General features: G+C 39.9%; 1 long non-coding RNA gene across 1 annotated transcript; it reads left to right on the plus strand.

The window, feature by feature from the left end:
• Positions 1-684: 684 nt before the first annotated feature.
• Positions 685-22,538, plus strand: LOC121140897. Its single transcript, XR_005877847.1, has 4 exons — positions 685-738; positions 13,631-13,720; positions 20,791-20,977; positions 22,036-22,538. It is a non-coding gene; the product is annotated as an uncharacterized LOC121140897 (long non-coding RNA).
• Positions 22,539-23,086: the final 548 nt, after the last annotated feature.

The raw sequence follows: 23,086 nt of genomic DNA on the forward strand, positions 1-23,086 counted from the left end.
CATAGGCTTCTGAAACTTCAAAGCCTGCTCACAGTGACACACCTCCTCTGACAATGCCACACCTCCTAATCATTCCCTAGCCCCCACCCCAACCCCAGGGACAAAATATTCCAACATATGAACACATGGCGCTATTCCTGTTCAAACCACCCGAGGAAGGGAAGCTTAAAAAAACAAAACTGTTTTCATAAAATCAGAGACTTGTATGGTAAAATAAGGTTTGGTCCTAAGACAAAGTGACTGGACTTTTCTAAAATGAAAAAGGAATGGAAAGGGAGAAACCTAGACTCTTAAATGGCTCACAAGAGTTCCAAGTAAGTAGCACAGGTTTGTGGAAGGAAAACGCCTTTAAGATAGTATATACAAAATGATTGAAGGCTGGAAAATTCCAAAGGTAAGAATTCTGCACTCAGATTGAGAACTCAAATCTAGTCCTCTGATTAAAACAGTGGGACTCTCTTAAGACACTGTCTGCTTACAGTGACGCTTACAAAACTGGGCTAAAAGATATGTTTAATCGATTTCAGCTAGGTTTGTCAGGCTTTTGCTATTTATAAAACCAAGTACTAACAAAGTCCATTTATGGGGAAGGCCTGTGTATATGTCAGTAAAGCACTGTTGGCCAATAGGGAAGCAAGATAGGTGGGACTAGGAGTCTAGAAGGATTCTGGGAAATGTAGTGAACTGAGCCGTTGCCATGTGGTTCCTGGGAAGAGGGGATGCAAATCTGTATTCCTGGTAAGATAAGATCATATAAAAATATATATTAGTAATTATGGGTCAATGATTAAGATAGAATTAGCCAATGAGTAACAATAACAAATGGCCAATGGCTTCATAAATAATATAGTCTGCTGTGTGTTCATTTGGGACTGACGCAACTCTAAAACCAGGCTGGTGGGAAGACTACACGTTATACATGGTGTCAGAAGTGAGATTATAAATTTCCACATAAAATGACAGAAGCTTAAAAGGTATTTTAAAAACAAAAGAACAAAGAAACGCACAGCTACTTGTTAGTAGCATTTTTCTCTAGTGAGCTCTCTTTTACTAGAGACAAGCAGAGACTTCCATGGCCAGTGCTGGTGGTAAATTTATGCCTGCCATCTTGGAAAAACCACAGTTAAAACAGCTGCAGTTTTGATTAACAATGTTGTTTAACAGATAACAGACACATGGCCAAAAAAAAAAAAAAAGATTTACAGGAAAGTAAGATTCAGATTTAAAAAAAAAACCTCTAAAGATTTACACTGTGTTTAAAAAATATATGTAGACTTAAGAGAAAAAAAAACCAGGATAGTGGTAAAAAAATAAAATAAAAAAGCCGGTTGTAGTGGCACATACCAGTAAAATTTACTTCAGAGACAGAGACAGACAGATTTCCAGAAAAAAGTCTGTCTCAGAGAAATAAACGAAAGTTAAAAAATAAAATAATAATGAGTTAAATAAGCCACATAAAGATAAAAAATACACAGAGAGTCTAGATACTGTATGCTATTGTATTTTTCAGTTTTTCAATTGCTAAAGAAGGAACAACTACTAAAATACACTTGATTATAAGTGCTGTTGAATTAATCCAACTTATATCTTTTAAAAATGCTTTGACTTCTAAATTTAAATATAAGGACAGGTTACTTGGAAAAAGAGTTTTTGTTTATGTTTCCACAGAAAATGAAAAGCCGTGGATTCCTTCCAGGCTTCTGTGGTTTGATGAAGCAATATCCAGGCAGTCCAGCATCTGAAACAGCTGGGACGATAGTTGTACAGACCACAAAAGCAAGGACATATACAGGTTTCTGTGTTTTGTCATGATCCCCATGGTATGGGCAGTGCCTACATCCAGCAGGAAGCCGCTTGGAATGACCAATGCCCAAATTCCCAAATATTGTTTAAATATTTGTTTTCATTTATACAGGGTTACTTATAAATGGTAATGATCATAGTAAACCTCTTTCTAAAGGGAAAAAAGGGAATATGATATAGAAATGAATACTTTGTCTTGGAATGGATTTTCATTTATTGATACAAATTCAAGATCAATTTTGTGATATGTATATTTCTCCTCTTGTTTAAGTATTGTGTTTATACTGATTTTAAAAAACACAATACATAATTAAATACAGATTATAGATAGTTACTTATAATAGTCTGAACTTATAGTTACGTTAGTTAGGTTTTCTAGATATAGAGATATATTTGAGATAGATAGATAGTCTTCAAATCTTTCAAAGACCTTCAGAAAATGGCATTTAAAGTGGTTTAGGGTTTTTCTTGACAATGAGAAATGTCTGCTCCTGACACATCAAGTACGTCTGAAAGGAAGATGGGCATCGAGGAAACTCGTTATGGAGTTTGCTTTCAACATGGCAAGATTAGCCATTTGGGCAAGAAACTGCTCTTGCCTAGACTCTTTAACTGTTGCTGTATAATCTGGACACAGGAAAGTGACTGCTGAACTTGAACAGCAGCTGTAGGGTTCCTGCTTCATGGAAGAGTCTGCCAGACATTCTGCAGGACACAGAAAAATGACTGACAAACTGCCAACGCAGGTGGACAGTTTAAAATTTCCTGCTTTGCTGAGAAGTCTGCCAGATACTGTGGCCTATGGGCTGAAGGTGGATGCCAACATTACAGAGGAACTTCAGATGTCTGTTCAGGCAGCGAGATGCCTCTGTCAGTTCTAGTGTTTATATATTATCCTTCTGTGGTCTTTGATGGAGTTGAAGGCAGAGAGTTGTAGTTATCGTTTTCCTTAGTTATGATAAAAGATAAGTTACATATAAGACTTTAGACTCACAAAGATAGGATAGATGACATTTTCTTTAAATCTTACTAAATGTTAATGGACAAAATATTGTAATTATAGTTCTTGATTAATAACTGTTTTGTTATATATAATTTGACTATGTTAATGTTAAAACCTTTCTTTTTATTTAGACAAAAAAGAGGAGATGATGGGGAAATCCTGTGTATATGTAAATAAACCACTGTTGGCCAACAGGGAAGCAAGATAGGTGGGACTAGGAGTTTAGGAGGATTCTGGGAAATGAAGTAAACTGAGCCATTGCCATGTGGTTCCCAGGAAAAGGGGATGCAAGTCTGCATTCTCGGTAAGATAAGACCATATAAAATATATATTAATAATTATGCATCAATAATTAAGATAGAATTAGCCAATGAGTAACAATAACAAATGGCCAATGGCTTCATAATTAATATAATCTGCTGTGTGTTCATTTGGGACTGACGCAACTCTAAAACCAGGGTGGTGGAAAGACTACACATTATAGTCCATGGTTCATGTGTCTATTGTCTTGGACCATCTGTATTAGCTCCATATTGAGGGGTTATATTGAGAATAGCTTGATGCCACACACCTCTAAGCCAATTTTTTTCAGTGTGAGCAAGCTTGATAATGCTAAGCAACATTTGAGTCTTCGCCGCTGCACCAAACTCCTGCAAAAGGAGAGGAAGAACCAAGTTAAAATGGTCTTTTGAAATTGGTGTGGGAGTGCCTTTGTGTATATCAAAGTCTAAATCTGCCTTTCTAATCACATTGTACCCAAATATTCATAAGCATCACGTCAAATTCCTGTCAGAATGAGCTCTGACGTCTTACATCCATAAACACATAGCATAGCAAAGGTTACAAACATCAATAATTCCAGTATGATTAGTAATAATAGACATACAAATTGACTGTGTTACAATTCTCATAATTTAAATTCAATCAAAGGATAATAAAATGTTTGCAGGATGGGTGGAATATGACTAACTCCACAATCCTGAACTTTTTCCTGTTCCCTATCTAAAGTCTGATACTTTGCTGCTTGTAAAGTTCAAAAATAAGTTTGAGATATTACAGTCCTTGAATGTTAGCTGCAAACTTTTGTCCATGTTCTGTTCAAATACTGAGGAGGGGCTTTAGCCACCATCAGGTTTATAACAGTGTCCAATTGTTCTAAATGGGACCTTTTTCCCTAAGGCAAAAGCTGGCAAAATGAGTTCTGTGTTTCAAGGTGTGGTGTGGAAAACTGCTAGTCATCCAGTCCTTGGTTGGCTCCAGGATGAGAACTCACAGGTCTGGGAAATCAATGCAGCAGACCTGCAGAGAAACTGGAACTCTCGAACCGACTATTTCCTTTGTTTCTCCAACTGTAGAATTGATGACATCAGGAGATCAGGAACACAGGTTCGGTGGGTCTTACTCAAACTGGCTTAGGCAGATTCTTGCGGTCTCAGGTCCGGTTTTCCTGTATTCCATGCATCTCACCACACAGTCTGTCAGCCATCGAGACTCATCTTCTTCCTTTGAGAAAACACAAACTTGCCTTCAACCCCATACTAGGACAGGACCGGGTCCTTTCCATTGTCAAGTGCATGGATCTTTCCACTTGACTTGAGGAATGTCTCTCAAGTTCCATCATGCCAGAATTTGTCTGCAGCGGATTGCTCACTGGCATCCATATCCAAAAGATTTAAAATGAAGAGCGCATGATTTCATGCATCATGTGAAGACTGGGAGCACAATTCCCCTCTTTTTATATTTTGAAGTTGTGCTTTTAAGGAGCTGTGAGCAGCCGAGCGTTGGTGGTGCACACCTTTCCCAGCATTTGGAAGGCAGAGGTAGGTGGATCTCTGTGAGCTCCAGACCAGCCTGGTCTACCGAGCGAGTTCCAGGACAGGCTCCAAAACAATACAGAGAAACCCTGCCTCGAAAAAAAAAACCAAAAAGAAAAGAAAAGGAAAAAAAAAGGAGCTGTGAGCATGCTCCACAATTCCTTGTCCTTGAGGATTATAAGGAATGCCTGTTTTGTGATCAATTTTCCATTGAGCACAAAATTGCTGAAATGCCTTACTAGTATATCCAGATCCATTGTCTGTTTTTTATCACTTTTGGAACACTCATGGAAACAAAACATTTTAAGCAGTGAGTTATCTCATGCTTAGTGGCTTCTCCAGTTTGTGCAGTGGCCATTAAGAAGCCTGAATACATAACAACTGCCACGTGCATGTATTTTAACTTGCCAACTTCTGCAATATGAGTAATATCCATTTGCCATAAATGATTAGGAAGCAGGCCTCGAGGATTTACTCCTAAATTAGTTACAGGTAAATATTGTGGGCACACATCACACTGTTTGACAACTTGACAAGCAGTCTCTCTAGTTAAACCAAATTGCTTTCTCAGACTTCTGCTTTTCTGATGATGAAACTTATGTGACTGCTGAGCTAGTTCTACCTGGGATAAGTCGATAAATTTTGTTAATCTATCCACTGACTCGTTCCCTTCAGCCAGTGGGCCAGGAAGGTTTGAATGAGCTCTTATGTGACCCACAAAGCACGGCAAGTTTCTTCGATGAATTGCATTTTTAATTTGCTCAAGCAGTATTCTAACCTGGTCATTACTAGTTCCAATGCATGGAATTGTCTCTATCATTTGAATAGCTTTAAAACCATAATGACTATCAGTACACACATTAAATGAATCATTTACTAGAAGCTGAAAAAAACTATTGCAACAGCTTGCAACTCAACTATCTGAGCTGAAACTGGTGCTGCTTCTTCTACATATTCTTTGCCATCAATAACATAGGCGGCTTTTCTATTAGAAGAACCATCAGTAAAAACTAACATAGCGTTTTTTTTACAGGATTATTCCTTACAATTTTAGGGAATATAAAAGGATGCATTAAGACAAATTGTAAGTCTATAAGCTAGAAACTGGTTATCAATTTTTCCTGAAAACTGAGCAAAAGTAATTGCCCACAAATCTCTGTTTTGAAATAACCAATCAACCTGCTGTTTGGTATAAGGAACATGTATTACACTTGGTTCTCTGCCAAAATATCTCCTAGATTCCACACTGCACTTCTGCACCATACAAACTACTGCTTCAAAATAAAGATTTAACACTTTGGCCGTGGAAAAAGGTAGGTGCAACCATAGCAATGGTCCCCCTTGCCACAAGACAGAAGTCGGGCTATGATGATTGGGAAAGCACATAAGTTTCCCATGGTTTTGCATAGTCAATATAATGTATCTGCTGATGCTTGATTGCATTCTCAAACTGTAGAAGAACTTGTCTACCCTCTTCAGTTAGCTGTCTAGGTGAACTGCAAAATCATTCAAAGATCGAAAGCTTTCTTTTCTAATTTCTCATCTTGGAGGCTTAATTTCTTTAGGATATAACATAAGTATCAAATAACTTTTGAAAATTATCTAACGTTTGTGAGTCGTCTTTTCTAATCCTACTTATAAAGCTTTCACTAGCTGACATGGTCCCATTGCATCCACACAGACACCTTTCTAGGTGGGGCCTAACAGGGCGGCAGTTCCCTGAGGCCTCTTCCCAATAACTTTTCTCAAATCTTATATTAACCTCCATTCTCTCAATATCTTGTTTAACCACAAAAATAAGAGAATTTCTGTATCCCCTCTGCTGCTAAAGGGTACTGAAGCATCCATACAGATTTCTGTGACTCTCAGGCCATGCTGGCATTTGCCATTTTCTACCAACTGGCTCTGAGGGTGCAGATCGCCAGCCTTTCCTATCAAGACACTGTCTGACCTGCTGCCCTCTTTGACTACATCCAAAGCAATTCAAGTGGTTCCTTTTGTTAGGATTCATGCATTTACAATCATACTTCACACACACACATGTGGCCACCTCATACATACAGGATATACATACATCCTTCATCTCTCCTTTTCCCTAGGTTGTGATTAGTTTGTTAAAATGACACTTCTTGTAATACAGCAGCTATAGCTAAGCCTTGAATTATGCACATCCAAAATCTGAACAAATCCAAATTCATCTATATTGCCTTTCTTTCTATAAGGTCTTAAAACAGTTTCTGATTGGATGCATTAATTAGCATTTTCCATACACATGGCTGGGCGTCAGCCACGGTAGCAGCTCTCAAAGCTGGGAGCTTCTAGGCTCGGTCTTCCCGCCAGGGACTAGACACTCTGGAGGCCTACTCTGGCCTTTGCCCTCTGGGCATGGACTGGCCTGCTGCAGGTCATCTGTGGCTGCAGCTGCTTGAGAAGTCAAATGCCACCATTGTAGCAGCCCTGAGCTCTTGGCACCTGGAGGTCCTGCTGACCTAGCGCATATGTGGCGCCGCACCTTTGCTTCCTCAAGCTCTGGTGCCGGTCTGAGGCAGCTGCAGCAGTGACCCCTGTGAGGGGAAGGGATCCTTACAAAACTTTCAAGCTCTAAAAGTTTCTGTATTGCTTCTGCTTTACTTCAGCTCTCCTGGCTATTAAAATATACCCAAGTAAATATACAATCACCTGACTAACAATTCTCTGTCTCATATCTCTAATTATACGTTTTTATCCTCGAGGTTAACTCACTTCTTTATCATCTGACTGATGTTTTTCTGTTCCACATTTACAATTATACACATTTTCACTCTTAAGGTTAACTAACCACACTTCACTTCTTTGTCGTCTGACTAATATTTTCCTGTTTCATATCTACACTTATATACATTTTTACTCATGACTTACTGTGGCGCCTGTGCCATGAGCAAGTCTAATGTATCGGGTGAAAGCCTCGAGATTTAAATGAAAGACGAGACGTCTGGCCATTTGTGCTAAGAGAATGTGTGTGTGTGTGTGTGTGTGTGTGTACATGTGTGTGTGTGTATGTGTGTGTGTACACGTGTGTGTGTCTGTGTCTGTGTTTATTGCAAGGAGGGAGCAAACTTGTATACAGACTTACAGCACAGTGGAGAAACCCCAGGTGTAAGAGTCCGTGTTTTCATAATTAGAGGTTGATGCTGGTGGGCAAAGCCAGGGCTGTAAGTCAGGACTAGAAGACAGGATGTACCTGTGGTTATTGGCTGACAAGCAACTCACAGAGACCCATGGGGGCTGGCCCCCAACAACTTACAACGTTCACTCACCGCACATCACTTCTTTTCTCCCCCTGTGCACTCCCTTCCCATCTGTACACCTGTGCCTATTGTCTGAGGTGTCCATCACTTCTTCTTTGCCCCGTTCTCAGCCTCACGTTTCAGCACCATTTGTCAGGTGCCATCTGTATTAGCCCCACATTGAGGGGCCATATGTTGAGGACTGATATTTGTGGGGCTGTGGTTGGGACCAGCCGAACAGTCCCAGGTTCGTTCCTGAGTGGGGGAGTGTAGATGAGGGAAGGCTAGCTGTAGGCGTTAAAGGAAAGATGGAGACGTAGGATAATATCAGGAGGGCAGGGCCAGTTAACACTGAATGCACCCAGTTTATTCAAACATCATCTTAAGTAACCATCCAAAGGTGAGGACAAAGGCAGAAGACTTGTATTATAATTTATAAAGGGCAGATAGCAATTACTTCCCTTAATGCTAAAGATACTCCATGGTTGCACGTAGTACTCAGCCAGCCATCAGGATGTCTATAGCTGCATTTATCATCTAGCCTTCAGGATGAGAATAAACTTGCCTGGGCCTAGGTCTATTGTTATTTAGATGGAACCATTCATCACAAGGCCAGAACATCCTGCAGCCATTAGCTGATATCTTAGAGACAATAGGAGTCGAGGCTCTCTGAACTCATGGCAGGATGGAATAGATTTCTAATATATGCCCCCCCAGTCTACTTATGTTAATACCCTAGCAGCTGAATCCTACCCCCAGCATTCTTGGCTGTCGTCATGTACAGTTGTTGTCCTGAGTTATGATATTGATCTGTGATATTTTACTGTTCTTATTAAGTTTGTAACTATTGTTTGCTGACATTATAAAAACATAGGACCTAAACTACTGTTTTAAAATGCTGGGATATTACCCATGTTATAGACAACATTAAGCTGAAAGAAAAATGGACTTTTGGTGTATTGGTCTGAAAGCCATTCCTCTCATACCATTTTTCTGCTTAAAACTGACAAAAGAGTTTTATTGACATTAATGTTTTAACATCTGTCACTTGCCCTACTTCCAAAGGCTGGGTCAGATTAGATCACTAGGACAGATCCCCTCCCAGAGACACAAGAAACTCAAAACCAAACCACCAGGTAACTTAATATCAGCAATAATTAAATAAATCAGCAATAATTTTAGGAATATTTAAAATTTTTTATTTACACTGATTTGTGTATTGCCCACATATATGTCTGTGCACCCCACAAGTGAGTCATATAGACACCGTGAGCCACCATGTGGGTGCCGGGAATGGAACTGGGTCCTCTGGGAGAGTGGTCAGTGCTCTGGAGCGCTGAGCCATCTCTTCAGCTCCCTGCTAATCAAGAATAAATGCAAGGGGGAAACTCTGAATTACATGTTTGTGACCTCTGCATTGGGGAAACTGAACAAGAAAATGAAGAGAATTGTGAGTTTAAGGCTTGCCTGAGCTGCACTAAGAATCTGTCTCAAAACCAGCTATAAAAATGGAGTCCCCTTGTGCCAGCCACTCCAAAAGTAACAAGATAAGAGGTTCCAGAAAATGGTTCTTATGAATGTTACAAGCTAAGCATGTTGTAACCTTGGCTCCTACTTGTACTGTTCATGATAGCTGCTGCAGACACAGACATATCTCAAACATTTCCAATCAAGTTTTAACTGCTTACTATATTGCATGTATCATATGTAGTTATTTACATCACTACATATAATACATTCCAGTGTACACAATCATACACCAGAGAATTTCCTTGCTGGGAAGAAATTATGCTGACAACCAGGTGCCTTTGGAGGATGCCTTGTGATGAAGATCTTTACTACTTACTGACAGTGGAAAATGACCAGGGACAAGAGAGATGGGGAGAAGCACTTTTGTATTCCGTAATAAAAACATATTTGTAATTTATATCATAGAACAGATGCTGGCATCCATGTTATTAGTGGTTTAGCATGTGCATAGTGGTAATGGATTGTTTGTTCTGAGATAACTCTTGCCTCCAATCCCAGATGGTCTTAGGGGAGTACAAGGTTGGTAGTGGGAGACACTAACAAGATTCAGCATTTCAAAATATATGTGATCCCAGGTACCCAGGGAATGAAGAAACTGCAAGGGAGGAAAATGAGAGACACATAGCCCTTGTGAGCCTCACCTGATTGGAGGGGCAGGTCCAAGCTCCAGAATAATTGTTTTCTGCCTGCTATGAAGCCTGCTGGATGGAGATGAGAAGGAGGGCAGGGTTGTCTGTTTGTCTGTTTCTATGTTAACCCACTGCCTTCTCAGGTGGCCAGGTAATATATGGTTTTTCAGGGGAAATAAAATCAACAATATAGTGTCTTTTGCTTGACAAATGGACAGTACTCTTTATGGACATTTCAAGCACACCGATGTTAGAAAAGTAAAATAAAGAGACTACCTCCCCGAAATGGGAAACAATGCTACTTGTAAAGGAAGTCTAAGACACTTTATTCAATATAGACATCACTTACTGGGAAGCACTCTATGGTCCCCGCAGTGGCCAGGATCCAAGAGAGAGAGAGAGATTTACTTTCTCCTTTCATCTGTCACCTGTTCCACTTAACCCTGCCCACGCCCCTTTGGGTTAGGGCGTGTGGGCTTTCCCCTACACATACCCTTTCATTCTAGTTTGGCAACATTTTGTTGGTCTTGAGTTCATTTTAGTTTTTTTTAAACACTTATGTATCATAGGTGTGTATGTGTGTATAATTTGTGTGCATGCCTGCCATAGTGTGCATGTGGGGATCAGAAGATAATTTACAGAGTTGGTTTGCTCTCTCCACCATGTGGGTTACAGGGATTGAACTCAGGGTCTCAGGCTTGGCAGCAAGAGCCTTTACCTGCTGAGCTGTCTTGCTGGCCCCTTGAGTGCATTTTCTTAAGTATTTTATAGCTTGTTTGTTTGTTTGAGACAGGGTTTCTTTGTATGGCCCTGGCTGTCCTGGAACTCTCACTCTGTAGACCAGGCTGGCCTCAAACTCAGAGATCTGCCTGCCTCTGCCTTCTGAGTGCTGGGAATAAAGGCATGTGCCATTACTCCCTGACATTTTATAACTTTCATGGAGTGATATTTAAAAATATAAAAATTGTTAAGGAAGATATATTTTTTTCTATTTCTCGAGAAAGGGTTTCTCTCTCCTGGAACTCACTTTTTAGACTAGGCTGGCCTTGAACTCCCTGAGATCACTCACTCTGCCTCCCAAGTGCTGGGTTAAAGGTGTGTGCCACTACTGCCTGGCTAGGAAGATGCTTTTCTAAAATAACATTTTTATTAAGTTTTGAAACTTTCCTGCAATGTATTTTGATTACATTCACCCCATCTCCCCAACCCTTCCCTATGCCCCAACTTTGTGTTCTTTTTGTTTTAATAATCCATTGACTTCAATTTATGCTGCCTGTGTACTCCTGAGCATGGGGACACAAACTAGGGCACAGCCGACCCCCAGGAACCAAAGCCTTAAAGGAACGGACCCTCCTTCCCCTGGAAACCATCAGCTGTCCATAGCTCCCCAGTTCGGGGTGGGGTTCATGAGCTCTTGAATGTTGACTGGCTTGATCTTGTTCAGATCTTGTGTAGGAACCACAGCTGCTGTAAGTTCATGAGGACAGTGGTCTCTTCATGTGCAGAGGACACTCCAGTCCTTCCCCATCTCTGGCTCTCACAATCTTCCCATGCCCTCTTCCTCATCTCTGGGTCTCACAATCTTCCCACCCCTTCTTTCACATGGATCTCTGAGCCTGGAAGTGTGACATACATGTCCTGTTTGTGGCTGAGCAACCACAGACACTTTTCCTTTATAGTTTGACAAGTTCTAAGTTTCAGTATTAACCACCATCCACTATACAAAGAACCTTTTCTGACAAGATCTAAAAGCTGTGCTAATCTATTGATAATAGAAATACAATTTAGAGGATAGTTTGATACTGTGTCCATTTAGCAAACTGGTTCTTGGCAATACCAGGTTTGCAGTACCATACTTTTCCTCCTATGGAACAGACCTTAGAGTCCATCAGAAAGCATTGGGTTACTCCTACATTTGTGCCACTATTGGGCCTATATTGCCATGCTGGTCATTATTCTTCACAGTGCTCACAGCTAGGTAAAACTGTTGATGATATTTTTTCTTCCAGTAGCCTGTATAGCACCTTTTAGTACTACTTGTTATATTAGGATTGATTGAGGCAACACATAAAAAAAAAGAAAGGAGAGATGGGTTTCAGCAGAAGCAGATTGTCCTCTGCTAGAACAATGAAGGGTGTGGTTCCTCTACAGAAGAAGAGACTGTGTGCTGAGGCACAGGGGCCTTGAAGGGTAGAAAAGGGAACTTTTGGAGTGGAAAATCTTATCTGTAGATTTGTTGTTTGTAGTCTCAGGGCACAGGCATGCCAGATGGTTCTATCATATAACGACCATGCTGCCAGTGGTTCCCAGCTTTTGGCTGACTGCAGATTTCCTTATTGTGCTGGCTTCTTGTCAGCAGGAATGCTTATCATTATGTCGAGTCAGGAGCTTTTCAGTTTCTTTGAGGCCCTTTGTTTTAGGTCATTAACCTGTCAACTATGTATACTAACCATCAGGGAGCAAACTTCCTGGTCAGTACTAAGTTCATTTCTACATGCCCAGTGCCAAAGTGTGTGGTAACTTCAGTAGTAGGATCGTCCATCAAACTTTGGCTGGAAGCCAAGAACATCAGCTACAGCCTGTATTGTCTCAAGAGACTCCAGGATACCTCTGATCAACAAACTGGGAAGAGGACTCCTATACGTAGCACTGGGGTTTTTATTGCACAGCCTATGGCCTCTGGGGTAAGCATAAACCTCTCTCTGTCTAGGACATCTCCAATAAAACTTCATATGGAAAAAAATCACATATTTGACTGTTACACAGAGAAACCCTGTCTCAAAAAACAAAAACAAAAGCCCCACATATTCATATGAATATAAAGTTTATAAAATAGTGGGTTTCCATTTGGGTTATTTTCAAATACCCTACTATGCAAGCTTGGCCAGCCAGTTAGTGATGACTGATAGGAGGCCAGAGATTTCCCTACTGTCGGGTCCTAATGGTCTTTCCTGGTGCCTGTAAGCACACCAAAGCCCATGCTGATTCCAGGCTGTGTCAGTATAACAAGTACCTGTGTCTCTTGTCACCCCACCCCTACCCTAAACTCCTCCATCTCATGGGTTTCCCATCTCCCAGCTTCTCATCTGAATACAATCTTGCCATTTTGGCCATGCTCTCTCTTGACTCTCCATTGGTCCCCTTTCTTAGCTCTCTCTTTTGTCTTCCTCCCCTCTCTTCCCCTCTTACCCCCCCCCCTCTCCATTCTGCTGGCCATGTTTAGTCTGCTACTTTCTCTTCCTTCTCTGGATTCTCCCAGATGCCTCTGGCTGCACTCTCTCTCACATCTACAATAAAAACCTTCTCTTCAACCTGTATAACCTGGAGTGGTCATGCCCTCACTTTATATGCCTATGATACTAGCAAGGGCATCATTACTCTCTCAGAAAGGAGAAAGTCCTCTGGATTATAGATAAATGTGTGCTATCTGTGCTAGGCAGATTTGAAAATGACTCTCCATATAACCTTGCCATTAGATAACCTTCTCAGCCTGGGTTATTCCTCTTTGTGCCAAGTTCTTGATAAAAAATAGTGGAGATAGTTTTGAAGGCAGTTCACATCTCCTTAGTTTTCAATTTCCCACAGAACTTCTGCTTCTGTCTGTGACAGAGAGGACAAGCAGAGCAAGGCGAGGTTGCCGAAGTCTGCTATGGATGGACTGGCAAACGCAGACCGGTAAGTAAAATACTCGTCTCCGGCCAGCATGGGCTGCATCAATTAGAAACAGTGCCTGCCCAGAGTCCACCCCAGGCTGCTGAATCAAATAGTTAAGCAAGTACCGCAATCAGACATGGAAACCACTGTGGCAGAGTCTGAGTAGGGACCTTCCCCGACAGCATGGACAGAGATGGCAGGCAGTGAAGCAGGATATGATTCTTCCTGTCACTGGTCCTGGAACTCACTCAATAGACCAGGCTTGGTCTCAAACTCACAGAGATCCACCTGCCTCTGCCTCCTGAGTGGGGGATTAAAGGCATTCACCACCACTGCCCAGCGACAGTGTCTCTCTTTGAAAAAAAGTCGACCTCAAATTCATGATCCTCCTTCTTCAACCCCAGTGCTGATTTTACCTCATGGCTGGCTGTACAGCCCTTGGCTTTTGTATTTTGCTCCGGCTGCTGAGTTGGCTGCACAGCTTCTGCAGCCTGTCCAGGGAAATGCAGTACTTCACTTTGCCTTTTGAGTAGCTTGGATTTGGGGGCGTGTGCCTATGGAAAGTAGCCCAAGGCATTGAGTCACAGAAGTTTTTCTTTCTATCGATTTGCCCACAAGATATGCATGTTTCAGGAATCTACTTAAGGTAAATTTACTACCCATAGCAATGACAGATAATATTACAATACAGGAAGTAAAAAACCTTTTGGTTTCTTTTATGGATGGTATTTTAGAAGAGGTTTATGACCTACCTGGCATATATATATATATTATCCATGGTAGCAATTAGCTTCATAATACATATAATACCCTTAAAGAAATGGTTGAGCAGTAGAGCTAAGAATGAGGAACTTAGAGAAACCATACAAACATTACAGACTGATGATGAGAGCTTAGAAAATAATAATGGTGATTTAACAAACAGAATGCAAAATATGGCACATAAACTGACAAGATAACAGAAAAAATCTGCTCCATGTCTGATGATTTGACAAACAGAATGCAAAAAATGGAATACAAGATTGAAATACTAACAGAAAAAATTTTGTTCCATTTCTGAGACTAATGACAAGCTAGTAGAACATTGTTTTTGGAAGGCAATTTACATGCCATTCAGATAATCTCTAAGGATGAGAATCATATATAAATGAAGAGAATAAGAAATTTACTGATTTAATGATGTCCCTAGAAATTTATACTGTCCAGGAGATTCAAACACTCAAGACAAACAATGGTGAATAGATTACAGGCCATTGAACAACTTCAGACTGATATACAAATCATAGAGAATAAAAATGATTTGACATTACCAGTATTCAGAGTCAGGGATGACCTACCTAAGGTCATTAAGTCATCCCCTATGGTTTACCTATTATGGTCACTGAAAAATCAGCAACTAAAAAACACCCAAAAAGATTTGTTGAATGTTATTGGGGACTAACATGTATGAAAGATTTAACAGGTAGTCTCTTATGTCATGTATTCACCATATGTGAGGCAATTAGTAGAATCATGGGCAACAAAAAATAGGATGACCCCTAAGAACTGAGACCAATTAATCTCAGTTGTCTTTGAACCTGCATCTCAAATTGAATGGCTGGCTTTATGGAGGGAAGAGGCCAAAGCACTTAAACTTCAAGGCCAAAGGAAATGTTACAAGGCTCTCCAAGAGAAAATTCTTGGTGAGGGTCTTTATGCTAATGTAGAGACTCAAGCTGCATATGATGAACACATCTTGTCTATATGCTGTAGAGCAGCTCTAAATGCTTTGGATAAGATTCAAGAACCAGGGGAAAGAATTGAGTCCTATACTAAAGTATTACAAAATCCAAAGGATTGTTATAGTGCATTTTTGCGAAGATTAACTAGAGCAGTTCAAATAGGGATAGCATATGCAAAAGCTAGGCAAATACTCATAGAATCTTCAGCTTATGAGAATGCTAATTTACAATGCAAAAAGGGGCTTTGTTACTTAAATATCAGATCAGCTCCACCTTATGAATGGATCCTACACACAGTCAATATTGAGTTTAATGTTTATGACACTGAGGCTTGGGTAGAAGAAGCTATCTCCAAAGGTATGACAAGACATCAAAATATCAAATGTTTTAATTGTGGTAGGACATCTGAGAAGAAATTGTAGACAAGGCATACCCAGAAATAATGCTTCTACTAGGAATAACTCAGAAGTTCCTAACCTTCCAGATTATGTAGAAGATGAAGCAAAGGCCAACACTGGACCAATGAATGTAGATGGACCAGGGACAAACAAGGAAACCCTTTACCATTGGGAAACTCCATAGGGGTGCCTCTCGAAGGCTTCATATTGAAAGTGGTCCAGTCATTCTCAGTCACTGTGGAGAACAATCCTTCTCAGAACAATTAGAAAATCCAATGTCTAGTGTAAAAAATCATACCACTCTGGATGGTAGATTAGCTTTGGATGATGAATCAAACATATGTGAAGGAAACAAAAAACATACATTTTGGCAGTCTTCTATAAATGATAAAAGACCGAAATTAAGAGGATAAATAACATTATGCTAATAGGGTTGGTAGACACAGGAAAGGATGTTACTATTATAACTCAAGAATCTTGACCTTCAAGATGGTCTCTGCAGGAGACAAACGTTCAGTTCTTAGGGATTGGAACCCTATCTCACGTAAAACAGAGCATGAGATAAGTTGAATGTATAGGGACAGAAGGACAAAGAGGAAGGCTGAGGCCATATGTGGCTGGTATAGCAATAAATCTATGGGGTTGTGTTCTATTGCAGCAATGGAATACTCAGATTAACATTCCTCCAGTATCAGATATGAACCATAAGCATACTCATGGTTGTGGGAAAAAATATTGTAAGGTACAATAGAAAACAGACACCAACTATCCAGGCTGTACAAAAACAGAATAAAAAGTGCCAAACTAACAAAGGAGTCAAAAGGCCTACCTTTAAAGTGGCTAACAGATAAACCTGTATGGGTGGGGCAATGACATATGATCTCTGAGAAGCTAGAGGCTCTAGAAAAGTTGGTTCAGGAACAGCTAAATGTTGGAAATATCGAAGAATCTACCAGCCTATAGGATTATCCTGTATTTGTTATTAAAAAGAAATATGGAAAATGGAGAATGCTTACAGATCTGAGAGCCATCAATAAAGTAATTCAGTCAATGGGCTCTCTAAAAAATGGAATGCCCTTACCTTCTCTGATACCTAAAGAAAGGCCTATTATAGTTATTGATTTAAAAGATTGTCTCTTCACTATATCTTTACAAGAAAATGATAAGGAAAAAATTGCCTCCATGGTGCCTAATTACAATAATTCCCAGCCACGCAAGAAGTATCAGTGGAAGGTCTTGCCACAGGGAATGTTAAACAGCCTGACACTATGTCAATATTTTGTGCAAAAACCATTGGAAGTAATTTGTAAACAGTTTTTGCAATATATAATTTACCACGATATAGATGATATATTGTTAGCTGATTCTAAGGCAGATACATTAGAAAAAATGTTAGAGGAAGTAAAGGAAGTTTTATCTCACTGGGGATTACAAATTGCACTCGGAAAAAAAGAGGAGATTCTATCAATTATATAGGATAGAAAATAGGTCTAAAGAAAATTATACCCCAAAGAGTACAGATCAGGAGGGATCAATATCAGAGTCTTAATGATCTTGAAAAATTGCTAGGCGAGATATCCCAGCTACAGACTGTTATTGGAGTAGAAGGTCATGATCTAAAAAATTTGAAAAAGACCCTAAAAGGGGACAATGACTTAAATAGTCAAAGAATATTATCACCTGAAGATGTAAAGGAATTAGAATGGGTAGAAAAAAGAGTACTAGAGGCACACGTAAAACAACTCTGAGAACACCAATGACAGTCAATGCTGGAGAGGATGTGGAGAAAGAGGTACACTCCTCCATGGCTGGTGGGAATGGCTGAGTTTTGAGTTGCATTTCCCTGATGGCTAAGGACGTTGAGCAATTTCTCAAGTGTCTTTCAGTCATTTTAGATTCTTCTATTGAGAATTCTCTATTTAGTTCTGTGCCCCACTTTTTAATTGGATTGTTTGGTGTTTTTGTGGCTTGCTTCTGGAGTTCATTGTATATTGTGGAAATCAGCCCTCTTTCAGATGTGGGGTTGGTGAACATCTTTTCCGATTCTGTGGACTGCTGTTTTATCTTTTTACTGTGTCCTTTGCCTTACAGAAGCTTCTTAGTTTCAGGAGGTCCCATTTGTTAATTTTCGATCTCAATGTCTGGCTACTGGTGTTATGTTCAGGAAGTGGTCTCCTGCACCAATTTGTTCAAGGGTACCTCCCACTTTCTCTTCTAAGAGGTTCAGTGTGGATAGATTTATGTTGAGGTCTTTGATCCACTTGGAATTAAGTTTTGTGCATGGCAATAGACATGGATCTATCTGCAGTCTTCTACATGTCAACATTCGGTTATGCCAGCACCATTTGTTGAAGATGTTTTCTTTTTTCCGTTGTATAACTTTAGATTCTTTGTCAAAAATCAGGTGTTCATAGATGTTTTGGTTAATATCAGGGTTTTCAATTTGATTCCATTGGTCTACCTGTCTATTTTTGTGCCAACCCCAATCTGTTTTCAGGACTATATGCTCTATAATAGAACTTGAAGTCAGGAATGGTGAGGCCTCTGGATGTTCCTTTATTGTACCGGGTTGCTTTGTCTATCCTGGGTTTTTTGTTTTTCCATATAAAGTTGAGTATTGTTCTTTCAAAGTCTGTGAATAATTGTGTTGGGATTTTGATGGGGATTGCATCGAATCTGCAGATTACTTTTGGAAACATTGCCATTTTTTACTATGTTGATCCTACCTATCTAAGAACATGGAATATCTTTCCATTTTCTGGTATCTTCTTTAATTTCTTTTTTAAAGACTAAAAGTTCCTGCTATACAGGTCTTTTACTTGTTTTGGTAGCATTACTCCAAGATATTTTATGTTGCTTGTGGCTATTGTAAAGGGTGATGTTTCTCTGATTTCTTTCTCAGCCCATTTATTGTCTATATAATAGGGCTACTGATTTTTTTTTAGTTAATCTTGTATCCTGCCACTTTGCAGAAGGTATTTATCAGCTCTAGGAGATCCCTGGTAGAGTTTTTAAGGTCACTTATATAAACTATCATATCATCTGCAAATAGTGAAAGTTTGACTTCTTCCTTTCCAGTTTGTATCCCCTTGATCTCCTTTTGTTGTTTTATTGCTCTAGCTAGAACTTCGAGCACAATATTGAAGAGATATGAAGAGAGTGGACAGCCTTTCTTGTTACTGATTTTAGAGGGATTGTGTTGGGTTTCTGTCCGTTAGTTTGGTTTGCTGTATATTGCTTTTATCATGTTTAGGTATATTCCTGCTATTCCCGAGCTCCCCTGGACCTTTATCATGAAGGGGTATTGGATTTTGTAGATGGCTTTTTCAGCATCTAGTGAGTTGATCATGTGGTTTTTCTTTTTCAGTTTGTTTATATGGTGGATTACATTGATGGTTTTTTGTGTGTTGAACCATACCTGAATCCCTGGGATGAAGCCTACTTGATCATGGTGGATGATTTTTCTGATGTGTTCTTGGATTCAATTTGCCAGTATTTTGTTGAGTATTTTTGTATCAATGTCCATGAGGGATATTGGTTTGTAGTTCTCTTTCTTAATTGTGTATTTGTGTGGCTTGGGTATAAAGGTTATTGAAGCCTCATAAAAAGAGTTTGGCAATGTCCCTTCTGCTTCTATTGTGTGGAACAATTTGAGGAGTATTGGTATTAGCTTTTCTTTGAATTTCTGGCAGAATTCTACACTGAAACCTTCTGGCTCTGGGCTTTTTTTGGTTGGGAGACTTTTGATGACTGCTTCTATTTCATTAGTGGTTATAGGTCTATTTAAATTGCTTATCTGTTCTTGATTTAATTTTGGTAAGTGATATCTATCCAGAAAATTGTCCATTTTCCTTTCATTTTTGAATTTTGTGGAGTGCAGGTTTTCAAAGTATGACCTGATGATTTTCTGGATTTCCTCTGTTGTTATGCACTCCTTTTCATTTCTGATTTTGTTAATTAGCACGCTCTCTCTCTGCCTTTTGGTTAGTTTGAATTAAAGGTTTGTCTATCTTGTTGATTTTCTCAAAGAGCCACTCTTTTTTCATTGATTCTTTGTTTTGTTTTTTTTTGTTTATACTTTATTGATTTCAGCCCTCAATTTGACTATTTCCTGGCATGCACTCCTCTGGGGTGAGTTTGCTTCTTTTTGTTCTAGAGCTTTTAATTGTGCTATTAATTCTCTAGTGTGACTGTTCTCCAGTTTCTTCATGTGGGCTCTTAGTGCTATGAACTTTCCTCTTAGCACTGCTTTCAAAGTGACCCATAAGCTTGGGTATGTTGTGTCTTCATTATTATTGAATTCTAGGAAGTCTTTATTTTCTTTTTTTATTTTTTCATTGACCCAGGAATGGTGCAATTGTGCATTGTTCAATTCCCATGAGTTTGTAGGGTTTCTGCAATTTGGATTTTTGTTGAATTCTAACTTTAAACCATGGTGATCTGATAGGATACAGTGGGTTATTCCAATTTTTTTTGTATCTGTTGAGGTTTGCTGTGTTGCCGAATATGTGTTCGATTTTTGAGAAGGTTCATCCCAATTGGGTCATAACTTCTGTTAGTTCCTTTGTCCCTTTGTTAAGTTTCTGGCTGGTGGTCTTGTCTAGTGGTGAGAGTGGGTCTTTTTTCTGTTTACAATGTTTTGCACACAAATATGAAACTATCTTTATGTATATATTTAGTATATTGATACAACTTAGGATATTTTATTGTATTGCACTTTACAGTTCTACATCTAGTCAAGACATTTCAGTTCTATCTTTGTCATATGTGTGTGTGTACGTGTGAAGCTTCAGTCATTGAGAAACTATGTTTCTGAGAATTACAGATAATAGTTACCCATGCTTCTTATACCTATAAGGTTAGTAAGACTTAGATATTTTATCTTTAAACACTTCAAAGACCTGCAGAATGTGACATTTAAATGTTTTAATATTAGTACTCCATTGACATGAGACACAATTGCTCCTGACAGAATCGAGCTATTCCAGAGAGTATGTTGGGCACTGATGACACTCCATCTGGAGTTCATTTCCTACTCAGCTACTGGCCTCTTGGGTAAAAAACTGCCCCCACCTTGACCGATGACCTTGGACATGCTGAACTAACTGAGCTTGCAGGAGATAAACCTAAAGAAGACTGCTGAACCCTGCTAAGTCATGGTAAGACAGTTTTTCAGTTTCCCTGCTTCTGAGATGGTCTGTCTGATACTTTAAGCCTTAGCTGAAGTTGGTAGTCCTGATGTTGCTGTGAGACCTTGGCTGACTGTCCAGGTAGGCTGCTGTTTCTGTCTTCACTTGCACCTTTGGAAGTCACACGCTTGCACTTCCAGCCTACCCTAGTATTGCTACTTTCCTTCTCATGTCTTTGATGAGGTTGAAGACTAGACACTCATAGCAATAGCCTCTCTTATCTTAGATAGACAAGATTTAGACTCTCCAGATTTGGACTGCTATCAGAGCAATCTCTGTCATGCCTTTACCATGACACTGGACATGTATACTGGACATGTAGTATATATCTATTGTTCAGTGTTGCTCTTGCTGATAGTAGGTTTTAATTTGAGTATGCTGCCTTTCCTTTTCCTGGAGTATACTTTGTTATCACTGTATACAGTTTTTGCATCAGGCTTAAACCCTTCTTCTTTAGACTAAAAAGGGAATTGTAGGCATCTGGTCTGTGGATCTGAGACAGAGGCCACACCCCTTTGGGTGTGACTTCAGGTGGACAGAAGCAGAAAGAGAAGAGCTTGAGGCTGGCTTTCCTTTGCACACTGTGGGTCAGCAGATATGGTAGGAAGAGCAGGGAAACACTCCGGCAGTTCTTTGTCCCCAATAAACACCCATTCATCATTTATCTTGGGTCTAGTGATATAATTACATCCTTGCATTCACTTGGTGTCCAAGTTTGCTTGGGTTAGGGTTAGGGACCACTAACCTCCTGAAACTGCATGCAAATGCCATACGTGTTTAGCGATAGGCATGGTTGTAATAGAGAGGTTCCTGGATCCCAAAGAGATACGGAGAGTGGTGATTATCTCGATCCTGTGATGAAATCTGGGGAAACAGCTCAGGAGTTTGCTAACTTTGTAACACTCTGTGGGGCAATTTGGTATTTGGTTAAAGTTTTCACATTTCCCATGAGGAAGTCATGCCAAATGATAGTTATAGTCACCTAGGCTTTTCTTGAACTTGCAACCTCCCTCCTTTATCCTCTTTAGGCATTTGCAACATTCCAGACCCTAAGGTCACTTCCAGGCCTGGGATTGCATAAAGTAGTAATTATTCTTGGAAGACATTAAACAAGCTTGCTGATGGACAATGTATCTCTACTGCTCCTCCTCGGAACACATCCATGTTCTAGGACTGGTTTGTAACTTCTGGACTCTGCTTCGTTCCCTTGAACATCCATACAAAGTTTTATGGGATGCTATTGTGAAATCTGTTTGAGTTACACACTATTCCTGTCATGGACATGGCCCAGAAGTCCCAGAATCTGCTGGGGAGAAGAGGAAAAAAAGAAAAGACTGCTGGTAATATGCCACCACTGCTTATATGTGTGTATATCATTAGAGATAGAGGAATGTACCAAGGATATGTTTTAATGAAAAATCACTTTAATCAAAACAAACAATGCTCTAGGGGGAAAATATCCCACAGAGTAAAATTATTTTAGCCACAACACCAACATGGAAAATATGCTAATAAAATATCCCGGGACCTAGACTGTATCTATTTTTATGTGTATACATTTGTGCCATGCCTGTGCCTGGTGCCCGGTGCCCACAGAGGTCAGAAGAAGGCACTGGATTTCCTAGAACTGGAATTACTGATGGTTGTGAGCTACCTTATGGGTGCTGGGAATTGAACCCTGATCCTCTGTAAGATCAGTGAGTGCTATAACCACTGAACGATCTCTCCAGGACCCTAGCCTGTCTGAAATCGTCTACATTTAATATATAATCATTTATATATGTATTTACATAGCAACAGACATATTTGTTGTACTGACTAGTTTAGAATAGGGACAACAGGTCGGTGTTTGTTATAGAAAGTACCAGTGAGTAAGTTTTTAAAATGCTTTTTTCTGTGTGTGTGTGTGTGTGTGTGTGTGTGTGTGTGTGTGTGTGTGTGTTGTGGGGTGGGGATGTTGCAATTCCTGTATGGAGGCGAGGACAACTTTCTGTTACCAGGACTGTCCTCCCACCACGTAGTCCCAGGGCTCTAACTCAGGCCATGAGGTTTGGCAACACCTGCTTTCCCTCTGAGCCG

The sequence above is a fragment of the Mesocricetus auratus genome, unplaced genomic scaffold (genome assembly GCF_017639785.1).
Source record: "Mesocricetus auratus isolate SY011 unplaced genomic scaffold, BCM_Maur_2.0 Super-Scaffold_100006, whole genome shotgun sequence".
Classification (NCBI taxonomy): domain Eukaryota; kingdom Metazoa; phylum Chordata; class Mammalia; order Rodentia; family Cricetidae; genus Mesocricetus; species Mesocricetus auratus.